Genomic DNA, 17,897 nt, shown 5'->3' with positions numbered 1-17,897 from the left:
CACCTTTTTTCTAAGGTTTTCATTAAAAGCAACATAGTCAGGAGATTGAAAGCGCATAATTTCTTCTTGATCGAAGAGGATAGATTCTATGGGAGGACGACCAGCGTCCACCCTATAGTACGCAAAGATTTCTTTGGCTTCTTTTATTATAAATCTGAATTCATGAGCCAAAGATATAGTAGCGGCACGCTTAACAGAGCAATGCTCGATATTAGAAAATTCTAGGAAAACTCTTTGTATAGATGGGTGCATATAAGCCTGTTAATAGTTTATCATCCAGACTAAAGCCAGCCCAAACCAGGTGACTACATAGGCAGCATCCAAACCAACTCGATCCAACAAAATTCTACTTGAATCCAAACCAAACCAATCTGTACTTGCTTTTCACCCAACCCAATCCAAACCAGTTCCATTTTTGGATTGAATCTACAGATTGAAACCATGGACAAGTCCATATACGCAGGTGCCTGAATTGCATCTAGCCATCTAGCAATCTTTCTACAGGAAGCGGTAAAGGAAACACCAGGAAGGTAGGACCTGTAGGCGGAGCTCTGGACGTCGACCAGGAGACCAAACCCGCAGCGACGGAGACGACTCAAAAGTCGAAACCAACGGCGGCGACGGAGACAGACTCGAGCTCAATGGCGGCGGCCACAACTAGAGCCTTGGGACGTTAGAGGCAAATTAAATCAGGCAGCTTCAAGGGTCAGAAAACTGGAGGAGAGACGAGATGGCAGTCGGACTCCAGCCGGTGGCAGCGACGGCCGATGGCCCGGCGGCCCCTAATCGCATGGCATGGCAATGACCGTCGAGGCTGGAGGCGTTGGTCTCGTACAGTTTTGGTCGAGAGACCGGTTTTCATCTCCGAGTTGAAACTGTTTGAGACCGATTTATACGTGTCCAAATTGAACCAGATTAATCCATAATACCTAAAGCCCAAACCAAACTAGATTATTTTAGAGGCTCAGCCCATTTAAACCCATCCAAAGACCATCCGATTGAGAAACCAAATTGAAACTACGGTTCCAATCCAAACTGTTCCCAGGTTTAGGTGCATATGCATAAATTGCCTTTCAAGTTCAACGATAAGCATGGCAATAGAGTCCGCAAGACTACTAATTCTATGGAGAATAGAACCGCCCATAGAGGGCAAAGCACCGGCACAAGTAAAGGAATCTTGAATAACTCCTTTTCCAATAATATTACCACTATCGATTCGAAATCTTTTTGTATGGTAGGTAGGGGGTTCTTCAGCAGGAGCATCAGAATTTTCCATGATATTGTTATCGCCCATATTGGCGATAACTTCTCCAATTTCAGACATAATGACAAGCAAGCAAACTAGCACACGAGCAAACAAGAGGCAAATAGAGAGGGAGGATAGAGAGAGAGAGAGAGGGCGAATAAAACGACAAGGGTGAATTGGGGGGGAGAGGAAAACGAGAGGCAAATGACAAATAATGTAATGCGAGAGATAGGGATTGCGATGGGTACTTGGTATGTTGACTTTTTGCGTAGACTCCCCGACAACGGTGCCAGAAATCCTTCTTGCTACGTCTTGAGCTTGCGTTGGTTTTCCCCGAAGAGGAAGGGATGATGTAGCAGAGTAGCGTAAGTATTTCCCTCAGTTTTTGAGAACCAAGGTATCAATCCAGTAGGAGGCCACACTCAAGTCCCTCATACCTGCACAAAACGATAGCTACTCGTAACCAACGCGATTAGGGGTTGTCAATCCCTTCACGGTCACTTACGAGAGTGAGATCTGATAGATATAATATTTTTGGTATTTTTGGTATAAAGATGCAAAGTAAAAAGTAAAGGAAAAGTAAAAAAAGCAAAGCAAGATTAAAGTGATGGAGATTGATATGATGAGAATAGACCCGGGGGCCATAGGTTTCACTAGTGGCTTCTCTCAAGAGCATAAGTATTCTACGGTGGGTGAACAAATTACTGTTGAGCAATTGACAGAATTGAGCATAGTTATGAGAATATCTAGGCATGATCATGTATATAGGCATCACGTCCGTGACAAGTAGATCGAAATGATTCTGCATCTACTACTATTACTCCACTCATCGACCGCTATCCAGCATGCATCTAGAGTATTAAGTTAAAACAGAGTAACGCCTTAAGCAAGATGACATGATGTAGAGAGATAAATTCATGCAATATGAAATAAACCCCATCTTGTTATCCTCGATGGCAACGATACAATACGTGCCTTGCTGCCCCTTCTGTCACTGGGTAAGGACACCGCAAGATCAAGATCGAACCCAAAGCTAAGCACTTCTCCCATGGCAAGAACTACCAATCTAGTTGGCCAAACCAAACGGATAATTCGAAGAGACTTGCAAAGATAACCAATCATACATAAAAGAATTCAGAGAAGATTCAAATATTATTCATAGATAGACTTGATCATAAACCCACAATTCATCGGTCTCAACAAACACACCGCAAAAAGAAGATTACATCGAATAGATCTTCACAAGAGAGGGGGAGAACTTTGTATTGAGATCCAAAAAGAAAGAAGAAGCCATCTAGCTACTAACTATGGACCCGAAGGTCTGAGGTAAACTACTCACACTTCATCGGAGGGGCTAGGATGATGTAGAAGCCCTCCGTGATGACGGCCCTCTTCCGGCGGAGCTCCGGAACAGGCCCCAAGATGGGATCTCGTGGATACAGAAAGTTGTGGCGGTGGAATTAAATTTTTGGCTTCTGTTCTGATCGTTTGGGGGTACGTGTGTATATATAGGAGGAAGAAGTACGTCGGTGGAGCACCGAGGGGCCCACGAGGCAGGGGGGCGCCCCCACCCTCGTGACCTCCTCTTTGACCCCTTGGAGTAGGGTCCAAGTCTCCTGGATCACGTTCGGTGAGAAAATCACGTTCTCGAAGATTTTATTCCGTTTGGACTCCGTTTGATATTCTGTTTATCCGAAACACTGAAATAGGCAAAAAAAACAGCAATTCTGGGCTGGGCCTCCGGTTAATATGTTAGTCCCAAAAATAATATAAAAGTGGAAAATAAAGCCCAATATAGTCCAAAACAGTAGATAATATAGCATGGAGCAATCAAAAATTATAGATACGTTGGAGACGTATCACCGAGCTTTCCCTGAAGCTACCCCGCCATCTCAGCGGAGAAGCAGCGTGGCTTCCACCGAGCTGCTTCAGCCGGAGCATGTCTTGACGGCTCCTGCCAGCTATCCCGTGGATGCTATCACGGAGTCTCAAAATTGCCACCTTATAACGCAATGGATGAATTTGAAGGTCAAGGCGGCTGTTGGCTCTGTTTTTCCTACTGAACCCGGCGCAACTTTTCACTACCGGCCGATTCCAGAAGGATATGCTAGGGTGATGGTGGATGAAATAATAGAGGGATTTGAGGACCTCCAGCTTGACCACCCTACCGGTGAAGGGGAGACTCGGCTGGGTTCTGCTCTGAAGACTCCATGCCTATGGCGGAAGGAGCTCATCAACCTTCCGAACTGGACGCCTCCGCTTCCTCCTCCTCCGGCGAGTTAGGGCACTCCGCATCCTCCACCGCCTCCTCCTCCGGTGAGTGACGATCAGGGCACTCGGCCTCCTTCTCCGGCGCGTGGCGGCACTCCGCCTCCTTCTCCGCCTGCGCCGGCGCGCCCGAGCAGCCAGCCTCCTTCTTCTCTGCCTCGTCAGCAAGGGAGGAAGAGACCCGCCGCCGCTCCGGCTGCTCCGGCGCGTCGTAGTCCTTCTCCTCCTCCTCGTAAGCAAGGAAAGAAGACAGCAACAGCCGCTCCGTCTGCTCTGCCGACATCTAGCAGTACAGCCAGAGGCGGGAGGCAATACAGATTCGATCCTTCTCTGAAGACTCCAGAGAAGTTATCATACGAGAGGACCCCGGAGGAGAACGCCGAGATCACGCGAGAAGAAGTGAGGAACTTCTTTGAAGGGGTGAAAGCAAAGAAACATACACCTCCGGAGGAGAAGGTAGATCCGGTGAAAGCGAAGCGCACTCTGGCTGTCCTGAAAAAACCAGCAAAGTCTCCGTCGAAAGGCAACTATGAGCACATTATTGAAAAGTCAGTTGTCGAAGCGGAGCGGTCGGGAAGTACTGTCAGCGATCAAAGGTTAAAAGAATGACGAGCTAGGAAAAAAATTCCCCAGCTCGGCGAACAAGAGAACCAATCGTGCCCCCCGCTCAAGGTGCCTACTAATGATCCAAGGATGGTGCCCGGTTATAGCAATCTTGGAGATTACCTGCCCGACGATGTACATTATGAGTTCTTGGAAGTGGAGGAACACAAATACGAGTACGGGAAGCCTCTCGTCAAAGATGAAAGATCTCTAACAACGATGATGCGAAGATTCCATGATTGGTACATGAAAACCTGTAGAGAGTCTGGGGGAGGAATACTTTGACGCTGAGAGTTAGAGAGGAGCATGACCTCGTTGGAATTGAACTGTTGAATGTTCCATTTGAGGAGTTCTTCCAGTTTTTCAATCAAATGGCCCTCAATAAAGCAACGGTCACTTGCTACTGTCTGTAAATAGTACTACTTCTGTCATTAAGTCTCTCTATATATGTTAGCTCTTTCATTGCATGTATTTATAATTATCCTCACTATATTATGCAGATTGAAGATTGCCGAATTGAAGAGAAGACAAATCGGTGATATTGGGTTCATTAACACAAATCTCATAGATGCAACTGAGGTTAAATATCATGCCGATGATACCGAGGCCAACTTACTACGATCGTTGGTAATAAATGAAAACAAAGATATAATACTCTTTCCTTACAACTTCAAGTGAGTGTTACTGTCTTGTGCATATTCGGTTTCCCTTATTAGTCCAGGTTATAGAAATGTAATTGATGAGTTATGCATGCGTGCACAGGTTCCACTATATTCTCCTAGAGATTAAGCTTGAGCAGGGACTAGTAACCGTCTTAGACTTGAGACGAAAAGATCCCGAGGACTATGCGGACATGACTCAAATGCTCGAGAAGTAAGTTAAATCGATCATTATCCACCATATCAACAACTTTGTTCATTTCCTGATATCAAGTAATTGTTTTCTTTGTCTGGTAGGGTTTGGAGAAAATTCACCAAAAAAGCTCCGGGACTGCCGAAGAAGCTGCAATTTAGACACCCGAAAGTAAGTACTATAGTAACATGTTCCGCGCATCTCCTAGTGATTCAAGCGCTAATTTCATCAATACCATTTGGCATGCTTGCTTATCAGTTTGATTGGCCTCTATTTCTTGTAAAGTGGTTGGGGCAGGAACAAGGGAATGATTAATGTGGATACTACGTTTGCGAGTCCATCCGCCACACGACCTGTGAACGAGGGTACTCTGACGAACAATATGAAGTGCGTAAGCAATAATATTCACAATTTTATTTTATTACCATCATTTGTGTTGAGTTTCATTTATTCATATATATATTCACAATTTTATATATATATATATATATATATATATTGACCCCCTTCTTCAAATTAGATCTTTCGGATGCGGGATGAACTCCTAGCACCAGCTCGTATGCGAGCAATTCAAGAGGAATTTGCGGCATTCTTCCTTGACCACGTGATCGCTGAAGACGGAGAATACTATGTGGATCCTATGTCCGTATATAATTAGGAGATTATATTGTAAGAGATAATTATTGTGTATATGTAGCCGGTAGTGTCGGATAGATATACGAGAACTTATTGCTCGACCAATCTCTCGGAGAAGGAGAGGTGGTCGATATCACTTCTCTCTGTATGCATATATGTTCATGACGATCTTCTGTTTCCTTTGTTTGCTTACTAGCTAGCTAGCGTGTCTAGTCCTCTCCATACGTATATAATACATAGCGTCGACCAAGCACGGACATAAGAGAGGACACTTCTCTCTATTAATTAGCTAGCTAACACAATATATGAAACACCTAAATTAACCTACCAAAACCCCCAACCACCCCCCCTTCAAAAAAAACAAAAACCTTAGCCCCTAAAATGCTGACGCGTGGATGCCTATTGGTCCCGGTTGGTGCCACCAACCGGGACCAAAGGCAAAAAAACAAAAACCTCAGCCCCTGAAATGCTGACGCATGGATGCCTATTGGTCTCAGTTGGTGCCACCAACCGGGACCAAAGGCCCTCCTACCTGGACTCGGCGCACCGGCCATGTGGAAGTCCATCTGTCCCGGTTCCTGTTTGAACCGGGACTAAAGGGCCAGGGCATTAGTAACGACCCTTTAATCCCGGTTCAAAAATCGGGACAAAAGGCACTTATCAACCAGGACAGAAGACCCTTTTTCTACTAGTGGGCTAGCACGGAACGACGCTAGAGATGGCAAGAAGATCGATCCGCCACGAGGTAGTGTCTCATTTGAGTGAATGGAGGGCTGTTCATGCTGGGAAAACACGACCTGAGAAAGCTCAGGTCAAGCAGCGGTGGCAACCTCCGGAGGAAGGATGGATTAAATCTAACTCAGATGGAGCAGTCTCAAAGACAGGAGGAAAGGGAGGAGCAGGAGCTGTACTTAGGGACCACAATGGGGCATTCCGGGCTGGACTATGTCACCATTTTGTTGGCATTGTGGATCCTGAGATGCTGGAGATCTTGGCCTGTAGGCGCGCCCTACAAGTGGCTCAGGAAATAAATACGGAGAAGATACACGTCGAGCTAGACTCTCAAAGGGTGGTACAGATGTTAAATCATCCATGGAAGGAGATGTCAACCGCTGGACCACTGATACAGGAGATCAAGACGATGCTTGAGTCTTTCACTAGGTTTAAGGTTACTTGGGTCCGTCGTTCTGCTAATGCTGACGCGGATAGATTAGCTAAAGTAGGTGTTGAAGACGAACTGTGTAAGGTTTCGTTGAGGGTTACCCCAAACTTTGTGCTTGATGTAATCTCAGATGACATTCCGAGTGCAATTGGTTAAATAAAAGCGGCAACATTGATCTTAAAAAAAAGTTGGCAACCATGACAACTCCGTGCTCAGTATATTTTTGTCAGAAAATTACCGTGCGTGTCAACAAAATTTGCCATTCTCGCGTCACTAGAATTTGCGTAAAAAACGTTCAACTTGCCATGGTCAAATCCCGAACATTCAGGATTTATCATTTTGCGTTTTAAATGCCATGGTCTTGTGTTCGATTCCAACTTCTTAACCGAGTCTGTATCTTACCCCGCTTGGAATTAGTATCCCCCAAACTGGTTTATCATGATTCTGGGTGTAGCATCAATGCCGACGCTAAGAGCGCCATCCTCCACATCGACAAGCCGGAGCCCATTAACGGTGACCACAGGACGGCGCTGACAATTGTCATCCACGACGACCACCCTTCACTTCCAGCCGTCGACGCAATGTTCAGCTAGCACAACAAGAATCAAAACCCACGCCGGTGGCGTTAGAGAAAAACGAGGTCACCACGCCCTTCTACTTCCAGTACTCAACGTGGGACCCAACTGACGGTGGCCGCTACGAGTTGCTGGAGATGTACGTGCCCCTGCTGCGCCTGGATCCCGACGAGGAGGACGCCCTACGGACCGCGGCGGCACTCTGCTCGTCGTCTCTCTACCACTCACTGAAATTCAGGAGCTTCACTAGCCACTACAGGAAATCCATCTGTGCGCGTGCTTAAGCTTTCCCCGAGTTCCGAAGCACAGGTTGTCCGGCTACAGCCCTCGGCAGCTGCTGGGATTAGCAGAGATGTGTCGTTGATGAAATCCAGACAACTAATAATCGTTAAATAAAACAAACTCAAAGTTAAGAATAAAAATCTTATGAATACCGCTAAAGAATAAAATGTTTGTGTGGTATCTTTGTTGATGAGTCATTCTTACCAAAGATAACTTTATTAAGCAGAATTGGCATGGAAGTGCATAGTGTGTTTTTGTCATCATGACGAAACAATAAAGCATTTGTTCTTCCAATGTCATGCAAGTAGCTTTTGGCCTGTATCCTCCATGTAGTGTTGCTAATATATTTGATAACTGGTTACATGTGATTGATAACATATTCTCAGGGTGAGAGCGCTCGCTGTTAATTATTTGGTCGATATGGCTATCCAGAAATGATAAGGTTTTTAACGATAAGAGAACTTCTCTTTTTTGAGTTATCTACAGGTGTACCAATACGCTTTGTTTATGGATATCTCTACAATGTGTGGAGTATTAAGATCTGTTTATGGAGCTATATATAGGTTGGAGAACACGGCGAGGGATACTTTTTTTCAACGTGAATGACATCATGATCTCAGGATTGGCCCTCCTCCGGCTTAGGTGTTCTACATCCATTACTAGCACTTGTATTTTGCTGTTTTTATTTTTGTGCTTAAACTTGGTTTGTTTGTGTGCATTTTAGTTATGCAGAGGCCAGGTGTAATGCTTAAATATTTAAAGTAATAAAGCGCCCTTTATCAAAAATTCGGAGGGAGCATTGCTTCTTTAATCATGGAATTTTTGGGGTATAACTGCTAGTCGTTCCATTATGACATATACTGGCTTTGTTCCTTCTCGCGGTAGTTACCTCCTGAATCCTTGTCGTGGTAGTTATCCCCTGTAGATTGGTTTATCGAGTATAACTTATTTTTCATGGGCTTTGAGGTGCACGCAAGAAGTATTTTGAGCATGTAGAAATTCGAAATAATGAAGTTGAGTTACTTGAGTATTATTATCATATGCCAGCGAGTGATATCACAACGCCTTAGGGCATGTACAATGGTTGTTAAGGGCATGTACAATGGTGCTATCTTAGGAGTGCCACGTAGGATAAATGATGAGTTGGAGGAGAGAGAACTCATAAGAAAAGGCTTGTCTTCTCTTATTTAAGAGAAGACAAGAGATGATCTCTTAGCATAATATGTCTCACCACGTTTTTAGGAATAACTAGTTATTGAAGATAAGACTAAGAGATGACCCATTGTAGACATCTTTTTCTGTCCTCTCTAAATAACATGCAAGGCTTAAGATAAGACTATCTTATCAACCATCGTACATGCCCTAAGATAGTCTTATCTTAAGTTTTGCATGTAATTTAGAGATGACAAAAAAAATGTTTACAATGGGTTATTTTTTAGCCTTATCTTCAATAATTAGCTATTCCTAAAAATGTGGTGAGACATATTGTGTTAAGAGATCATCTCTTGTTTTCTCTTAAATAAGAGAAGACAAGCATTTTCTTACGAGTTCTCTCTCCTCCACCTCATCATTTATTATACGTGTCACTTCTAAGATAGCACCATTGTATATGCCCTTATCAAACCAGTATGCACAAGGTGCGAACTTGTTGAGCTGGAGAGGTCGGAGTTCTATTTGTAGTTGAGATGGAAAGAGTGGAGAACTTGGCATAGCATTCCCTTCAATATGCCATGTCTTGCTGAGCCCTATATTTTGACCAGGAAACCGTAGAACAATGGTTCTACGGTATTTATATTAATAAAATTATATACAAGCAATCCAATTACATCTCATCAATCACCCAATACCAGTTTTGTGAAACATGAAGGAAATTATAAGTTCTATAAGACCCAGGAGCTAATCTTGGCCGCTTTTGTTTGCTTTGCTTTGATCTGTGCTTCCCATAGACCTTCTTGAAGGTAGAATTTCCAACCCTAAATATGAGGCACTGCTGATCGAAAGATCTTATCATTTCTGATGGACCATATGCTCCAACAACCCATCAAGATAATATCCAGTGCAATATCTGAAGGGAGTTGCTCCATGGCAAGTTGAAAGTCATCAAAGACAGATATGCCTCTAGATTTGTGGGGGATGATGGAATCCCAGCATTGAAGAGCAAAAGGGCAATTCCAGAATAAGTGGAGTAGGGTCTCCTCCGTGATATCTGAGCAGAGAGCACAATTATAGCTGGTGAGATGCATGGATTTTCTGTTGAGGAGGTTCCTTGTGTTGATCCTGTCATGAAGGAGTAGCCAAATAAAAATCTTATGCCTCAGTCTGCAATTTGTCTGCCAAATCTGTCTAAAGAGCGGGTGCACTAAACTTGGTCCACACATATGGTGATACATCTTGATGGAAGAGTATCCTTTGGAGGCTCCCAGTACTTGCCATTCATCTGGATTATTAGATTGTGGTCTGTGCTGCAGGTGTTGTAGTAGCAAAGTATACTGTTGAAATGCTTGTTCAGACATAGGAGTGTGAAATAGATCAGACAGGTCAGGTTCTTCCATAGCAGTCTTCAGAGATACATGTTCATTCCTTGTATAAGAGTGTAGTTCAGGGAATTTGAGTCTAAGTGGTTGCTCCCACCAGTTATCAGACCATAGCAAAGTGGTGTCACCAGAATGGGCTTTGCAAACTGCAAATTGTTTGTAGGTTGGCAGCAACTTGAGAATGGCTTTCCACCAGAAAGAACCTACTAATCTTTCACCAGGCAAGGAGGTAGCATAGTAAGTCTCCCAGATGATCTTGATCCATGGAGTATCAACTCCGTTAAGGAATTTATGTAGCTGTTTCATCAGAAGGGCCTGGTTATGTATGTCAAAATCCAAGATCCCTAGACCTCCATTGACCCTAGGTTGACAAGCAGCGTCCCATGCTATGAGAGCAGCACCTCTCTCCAATGAGCCATATTTCCTCCAAAAGCAGTTCTTCAGATAAATGTTCAGTTGTTTAACCACTGTCTTTGGTATCCTTAACGAGCACATGAAGAAAGTTGGCAAGCTGGTGAAGACAGACTTAATGAGAGTTAACTTGTCTCCAGTGGAAAGTAAAGTAGCATAGCCAAGAAATCTATTCTCCACTCTCGTTAGAAGAGGTAAGTAATCTTCCACCCTAGGTTTGTGCAAGCTGAGAGGTAAACCTAAATATGTGTGAGGAAGAGATCCAATCTGACAGCCAAAGATAGATGACAGATGATGCATCTGCTCAACAGAAGTGTTCATTGGAATCATAATAGACTTATTGTAGCTGACTTTCAGCCCAGTGTAAGCAGCAAAATGCAGGAGCAGATTCTTAATGTGCATCAGTTGGGAGGCCTCAGCTTTGACCACTAAAATGGTATCATCAGCATATTGGATGATAGGATAATCAGGGCTTGATTGATGTACCAGAGGGGGTTGGATCATTGAGTTATGCATTGCCTCATTCATCATAGATTGTAGAATGTCAGCAGCTAGTACAAAAATGAGAGGGGAAAGTGGATCCCCTTGTCTGACTCCACATTTGCATAGGAACTGTTTTCCAGGTACCCCATTGAGAAGAACAGAGGAAAAACCAGTGCCATAAATCATTTTGATCCAATTAAGCCACCTATTTCCAAATCCTTTGGCTTGCAGAATCTCAATAATAGTATCATGATTGAGCATATCAAAGGCCTTTTCAAAATCTAATTTCAGGAGAATGACATCTGCATCTGAATGGTGGCATTGATGAATGTATTCATAAGACCAAGCTAAACAATCTTGAATGCATCTGTTGGATAGAAACCCATATTGGTTTGGATGGATGAGCTTGAGTATCTTACTCTGTAGTCTGTTGGCCAGAAGCTTGGTTAAGATCTTTAGGGTGCAGTTTAAAAGGGAGATGGGTCTAAAGTCATTAGGCAGCACAGCATCATCTCTCTTGGGGATTAGAGTAATGAAAGAATAGTTGATACTCTGCAAATTTACAGTACCCTGGTGGAAGTCCTCAATAAGATTATAAAAATCAGGAGCCACAATGTCCCAGCAAGATTTGAGAAAAGCTGCATTAAAACCATCTGGTCCAGGGGCCTTATCAGTAGGCATCTTCTTTATGACATCATCAATTTCTTGCTTAGTAAATGGGAGTTCCAGGTTTGATAAATCATCATGTTGTAATAGAAAATGCTGAAGCATGAGAGAATTTTCAGTTCTTGAGGCAGACCCTAGTCTCTATTTAAAAGCTCTGTAAAGGATAGCAGCTTTAGCTTGGTGGTTAGTATGTTCTTGGTCATCCTCATCCCTTAACACAGCAATATGATTAAATCTGTGCTTGATAGTGGCTTTAGCTTGAAAGTACTTGGTGTTTGCCTCCCCCATTGTAATGTTTCTAATAGTGGCTCTCTGTTTCCAATAAATTCTCTGTTGCTCATTAATAAGGCTCAAATGCTCAATCAGAATCCTTCTGCCATTAGCCTCCTCTGTAGATAGATCCCTGAATTCCTCAATAACATCATAAAAAAGGATCATGTAGTTGATGTTCTGAATAATAAGCTTGTGGTTTGAGATAGTTTTGGCCCAATTCTTTAAACATTTCCTCAGTCTTTTGAATTTAGCAGCAATTCTTTTGGCACTATCCTCTTCATGTACCTCTTGCTCCCAGATGTTCCTAACCACATCTTTGAACTGGGGGTGCTTCAGCCAGAAGTTCTCAAATCTGAAAACATGTGCTTTAGGGATACAAGTACCCACTTGAATAACAATGGGAAGGTGATCAGAGGTAGTTTTGGCAAGAGGGATGGCTTGAGTGGAAGGAAACATGAGGGTCCAAGCTTCTGAAGTGAAACACCAGTCCAGTTTCTCCAAAGGAGGAGCATCTTGCATATTGCTCCAAGTGAACTTTCTGCCTTTCAGTGGAATTTCAACAAGTGCTTGGTTATTGATAGCTTCATTAAATAAGAACATATCATTCAGGTTGCCTCCCTCTCTATTTCTGTTATGGGGATATCTGATGTAATTAAAATCACCAAGCACCAGCCAATTGACATCATCCCCCACCTGAAAGTTTTTAAACCAATCAAGGAAAACAAGTCTTGCATCTTGCTGACAAGGGCCATAGATGTTGGTGAGCTTCCACACAGTCCCAGACAGCTTGCATGTAAACTTAATGGTCAAAGAGAAGTCATTGTGATGCTCCAACTGCCCAGTAAAAAGATTGTCATTCCAGGCAATCAACAATCCCCCAGAAGCACCAATGGATGGAAGAAATTCGAATTTGGAGATGTTCTTAGGACAGAATTTCCGAATATATGAAGTGTCAAATAACTCTCTCTTGGTTTCCTGGAGACATAGGATGGAGCAATTGGATTCAGCAATCTTATTAGATAGAGCATCCCATTTCTTTGGGTCATTGATACCCCTAATGTTCCAGTTCAGGATGTTCCAATTTCTCTTCATCAGGGGAATAGAAAACTGGTAGAAGATTAGTGGGAGGCTGGGATGTGGGGTGAGAGAGACAGATCATACATATCAGATCAACCAGGATAAACAGGAGAGAGAAGAAAACAGCAATCCATACAGTCATAACATACTGGAATCTCATATAAAGAGTCTGATTCCTAGAAACCATAGAGGGAAAGGCCCAGATATACATCACAGACACAAATGTCCTCATATCTCCAAAAGTGCAGGTACAAACACTGACTAAACTGACCAAACATAGCTACTGTCCACTCTTTCCACTAAAGGTCCCTTCCTTGCTCTTGATGGCCCCCTCTTTGGACTTAGTGATCCCCTCTTTGGACTTGCTGGCCCCCTCCTTTTCCTTGGCAGCAACCTTGGGTTTCTTGATCTTAGTGGAGAGCTTCTCTTCTGACGTATCTTGTGCATTGACCTTGCAATAAGCAGTGTTCAGATTTTTAATAACCTTTGCAGGTAATGGAGGTGGGAAAGAGTGGCAAGCTAAACAATCTTTATCCATGCAAACAGATTTCTTATAACCCTTATTTAGCTTTTGGAGACGACAACTCCTCCTTACCTCTGTCTCCACTAGGGGCCCCTTGTCCTTCCTCTTCCTGTTATGATGAATAGCAGAGGTGGAAGATGAGGTGATATCTTGGGATCCACACAACACACCAGGTGTATTCTCCTGGTCCTGAGAAATTGCCAAGATACCAGAAAGATTAGAGCTGTCAGGACATGAATCTGGCAAGGCAAATGGAAGACAGAGCTCTTCATTTTTGTTTTGAGAGATAATGTCCCAAACTTTAGAAGTAATGAACTGCTTGGCCCAATCAAACTTCTCAGGTGAAAGGAAAGTAACAGACAGGAAATTAACCCAGTCAACTGGTACCTGAATGATCTCCTTACTGATATCTTTAGGTGCAAAATGTTTGGACCAAATATGAGCTCCTTCCTTGACAAGGTACTTTTCCTCAGTACCAATGACAAATTCTTGGATAGTGGGAGTGGGCAGCCCTGTCCCTGAGATAATCATGTGATCAGACTTAAACATAGGGATGGGAAAACCAGGTGGAGCAGTGTCATCAAAAGAAGAGGATTCACCTTGCCCTTCAGCATAAGTCATGGGGTCTACTGTCTGAGTAATCACAAGTTCAAGATTGTCATTCTGTTGATTGGTAACCGGGAGGTGAGATTGCATATCTGAATAAAAGCCCTCCTTGTTGATAATAGGATCAACTGGGCCTTGAATCACAGGTAGGGTGTTCTCCAACTGAGTAGCTTCCACAGTAAAAGATTCAATTTGAGGCTTAACCAGTTCAGAGTTGTCAACCTCAGGAAATAGATTGGGTCCGGGAGGTAGAGAACTTTCAAAATGCATGGGGTCCATCATATGGGCGTTGAGATCCACAGACTGATTATTCAGGATGGCTAGGAGATGCAGATCTTCTTGTGGTGGCACAACCTGGTTCATCACATCAAGAGCAACCACATTGGGAGGAGCCTGGGCCATGATGGGCCCAACAGGTTCCTCAGGCCCAAACTGTCCAATGTCTGCATTCAAATCAGGTAGCAGAGGGACAAGAGGCGCCAAAGGCCCAATAGCTGAATTAGCAGTTTCAGCACTGATATTTGGTGGCACATCAGAGACAGTGACATTACTGTTGGCCTGCTGTTGCTCCTCATGAGGGTGGACATGATCTTCTTCCATGGGCTCCATCAGATCATGCAAGTGTAGGAACTCTCCATCATGTAACTCCTGGTCAACAAGTTCTTGCTCTGCTGGCATGGCCCAGTGGCCCCAACCAGGTAACTCTGCCATATCCTCCTCATCTTCAACCTGAATTCCTAACTGAAGATTCAGGATCGGGTTTTAAACTTGTGCTTGAACTGCATCTTGCTCATGGAATTGCAGTGGCCCCAGAAAGTGATTGTGCTGGTTCTGATGGAAATGAGCTAGAGCAGGGACCGGGTGAGGGTTACCAAATGCAGGAATCGGGTCCTCATCAGGTGCTTCTCTTCCTAATGGAGTATCCTGCAAAATCACCACAGGTACAGAAAGGGTAGCAGTATCATCCCCTTCTCCAATAGCGATGCTTGAAGGGATATCTCGCAGTTCTTCCACCTTTATCTTGACCATAAGATTCGCTCTAGTACTTCTATTCCTATCCCACATCACAAACTTGCCAAACTTACTGATAGCATTGCTAATCTCATGAATGCTGCGACGGTCCAAAGGGAATCCACACAATAGAATCCACACCTCTCTACTAAGATTCAATTTGCGCCAGTTAAGACCTTGATTGTGTTTCTCAAAAATGACATGCACATCTGTGAAGGGATGCGGACTGCTGTTGACTAGCTCATCCCGATCAAACACACTATCGAGCTTGACATAGGCTTGACCAAATGGGCAGGGCGATATCTCAGAAAACCCCAGGTGCTTAACATCAGTAAGAAACTCAGAGAGTTCCTCGCGAACAGTAGCAAACTGGACCAACAGGTTGGGCATCGGCACGATGGAAGCAATGGCCCATTGTTCATGCGTCGCCGGGACCGCTCCAGTCAGGATACGAATGCGCGCCGGCCGTCCCGCAACGTCGACGCGATGATGCCCAGCAGGGATGAAGGGGGTAGGGTCGAATGGGAAGGCAGCCATGGATTGCGTGGATGAGGGAGGAGAATGTTGGATTGCAAGGCGGAGAGAAGGGGAAAGAGCACTGTGTAGGATGGTCGCAGCTCTCAATCTTTGGGCGATGGAGCATGCCTATGCTTAGGGAGCACAAGCACTCTTATCATTCACAAGATATGCTTATTATCTCTCCTCCGTCGTAAGCTTCATTTTCCATTCATTTTCACCAAAAATTCGTTAGAGTTTCTAGCGGGGAGGCGCCTCACTGGTGAGTGGTGACCCCTAGGTTTGAGTGAGTAGACCTTTTTTGTCCCTTGTGGAACAGCCCCGAGTAAAGCTACAGATGTGCGCCATTTTGGCGCCGTGATGAAAAAGTCGATCACCGCTTTAAATGATATTACCGGGATAGTACTCTTTCAACGTGTTTGGTTCGGGGGAATTAGAGATGGGGAATGGGAGTTGAGAGGTGAGGAGATTAAAAGTCCACTGTTTGATTAGAGGGAGTGGGAGTTTAAGTGGGAAGGGGAATGGGAGTTGGAGAAGCCAATTCCCACCGATTTCATCCCAGGAGTACCCTGTTAATTCGTGAGCAGAGTTTTATCCCACGTCAATTCCCATCATACATCAAACAAGGGAATGGAAGTAAAAATCTACTTCCCATGCCTAATCCCTTCATAAACACCCTTGTGCAACCTTCCATTCCCCTGCCTGAGTGTTTACCAAACAGGCTGTTTGTACACGCGAGTGCGGATTTTTGGAGGCCGAGCTCCAGTGAGCTCGGTATTTTGAAAAAATCAAAAAGCGTATTTAAAAGTTCCAAAAAATTCTGAAAAAAACATTGAAAACTTATATGTATTCCGCAAGAACGTGTTAAATTTCGTCGAAAAATGTTGTGATTTGTAGGCTGTACAAAAATAATAAATTTCTGGCCCAATAACAAAAAAAGCCCATTAGAAAATGTGTATTTTGTCTTTTTCCTGTACGCCATATGTAAACGTATAATACTGTGAAATTTTGCATATACATAATATACATGTGCATGTGTGTTCAAAAAATAAATTTGAAATTTTTCACGCACCAAAAAAATAAAAATTGAAAACGAGCTCACTGGAGCTCGGCCTCCGTTGGCATTTTCCGTTGTACATGCCCTCTACCACCTTCGAATCGTCCCGCTCGGACGTAGTAATTCTGTCTTTTTAGTATTAATAAACTCTTTGTTGCAGGTTGTTACACCCTTCCAGGTACAGGACACTAGGTGGCTGCTTAATGAGGATGCTTACAGGAATATGGGACTCAAGAGTTCCAAGAAAAAGTTATGATCTTCGGCTGGTTATTCTATCTTATTCGTTTGAACACTAGGAAGAACCTGCACAAGAAGACCATTCTTGACACTCGTTTTGTCTACCATGCATTTTGCTTTCTCAAATTATGTTTTTACTTGATCTAAAAAATGGGTTTTGTTTCAACTTTGAAAATTCATGCTGTTATAACATGTTGTTCTACATCATACACAAACCTCACTTTTCTATTTTCTTTAACACAGTACAATTGCAGATGGTCACATATACGTATATATACTCATCCACATGAACGCACGCACGCATACCCTATCCGTATAAACACCTCCGAGATTATAAACGGACTCAACATCTTGAGATTGACGAAGTCATCAACGTCTCGTAGTCAACGTGAACAACCGCCTCCATTACAATCCGACATGCCTTTGATCCTATGGCCCACAACAATCCACACCGTGACCGGAGAAGACGAGCCCGATGGCAGGGTCTCCGGGAAGCAGCCAATCGAACCGGCAACGCTCATGATCTGCAGGGAAGGTGCCTAGGTTAAGGAAGGGTCCCGTTACAATGGCCGGAAATACCTTTTGCAGCAAGGGTCATCTTGCCACTGTAACAAGCCTCTTTTTGCAATGACGACGTTGACGGCTACAAGCTAGAGATGCTTCTCAACAAAGATCATGTTGCAATTGCAACAGCGGTCTTATTGCAATGAGGGAAACAAAGAAGAGAGATCGTACGGTGAGTATCATAGATTGGACGGCTCGCAACCTGGACGATCCAGGAGCAATCGAGTACATTAGATCTTGAAAAGTAGGGCCTACGAACAGTCATATCCCTTGAATACGGAGAGACCAAAGTTGAATGTTCTTCTGCGACATGTG

The sequence above is a fragment of the Triticum aestivum genome, chromosome 4A (genome assembly GCF_018294505.1).
Source record: "Triticum aestivum cultivar Chinese Spring chromosome 4A, IWGSC CS RefSeq v2.1, whole genome shotgun sequence".
NCBI lineage: Eukaryota > Viridiplantae > Streptophyta > Magnoliopsida > Poales > Poaceae > Triticum > Triticum aestivum.
Note: the sequence above shows the minus strand (reverse complement) of the source record.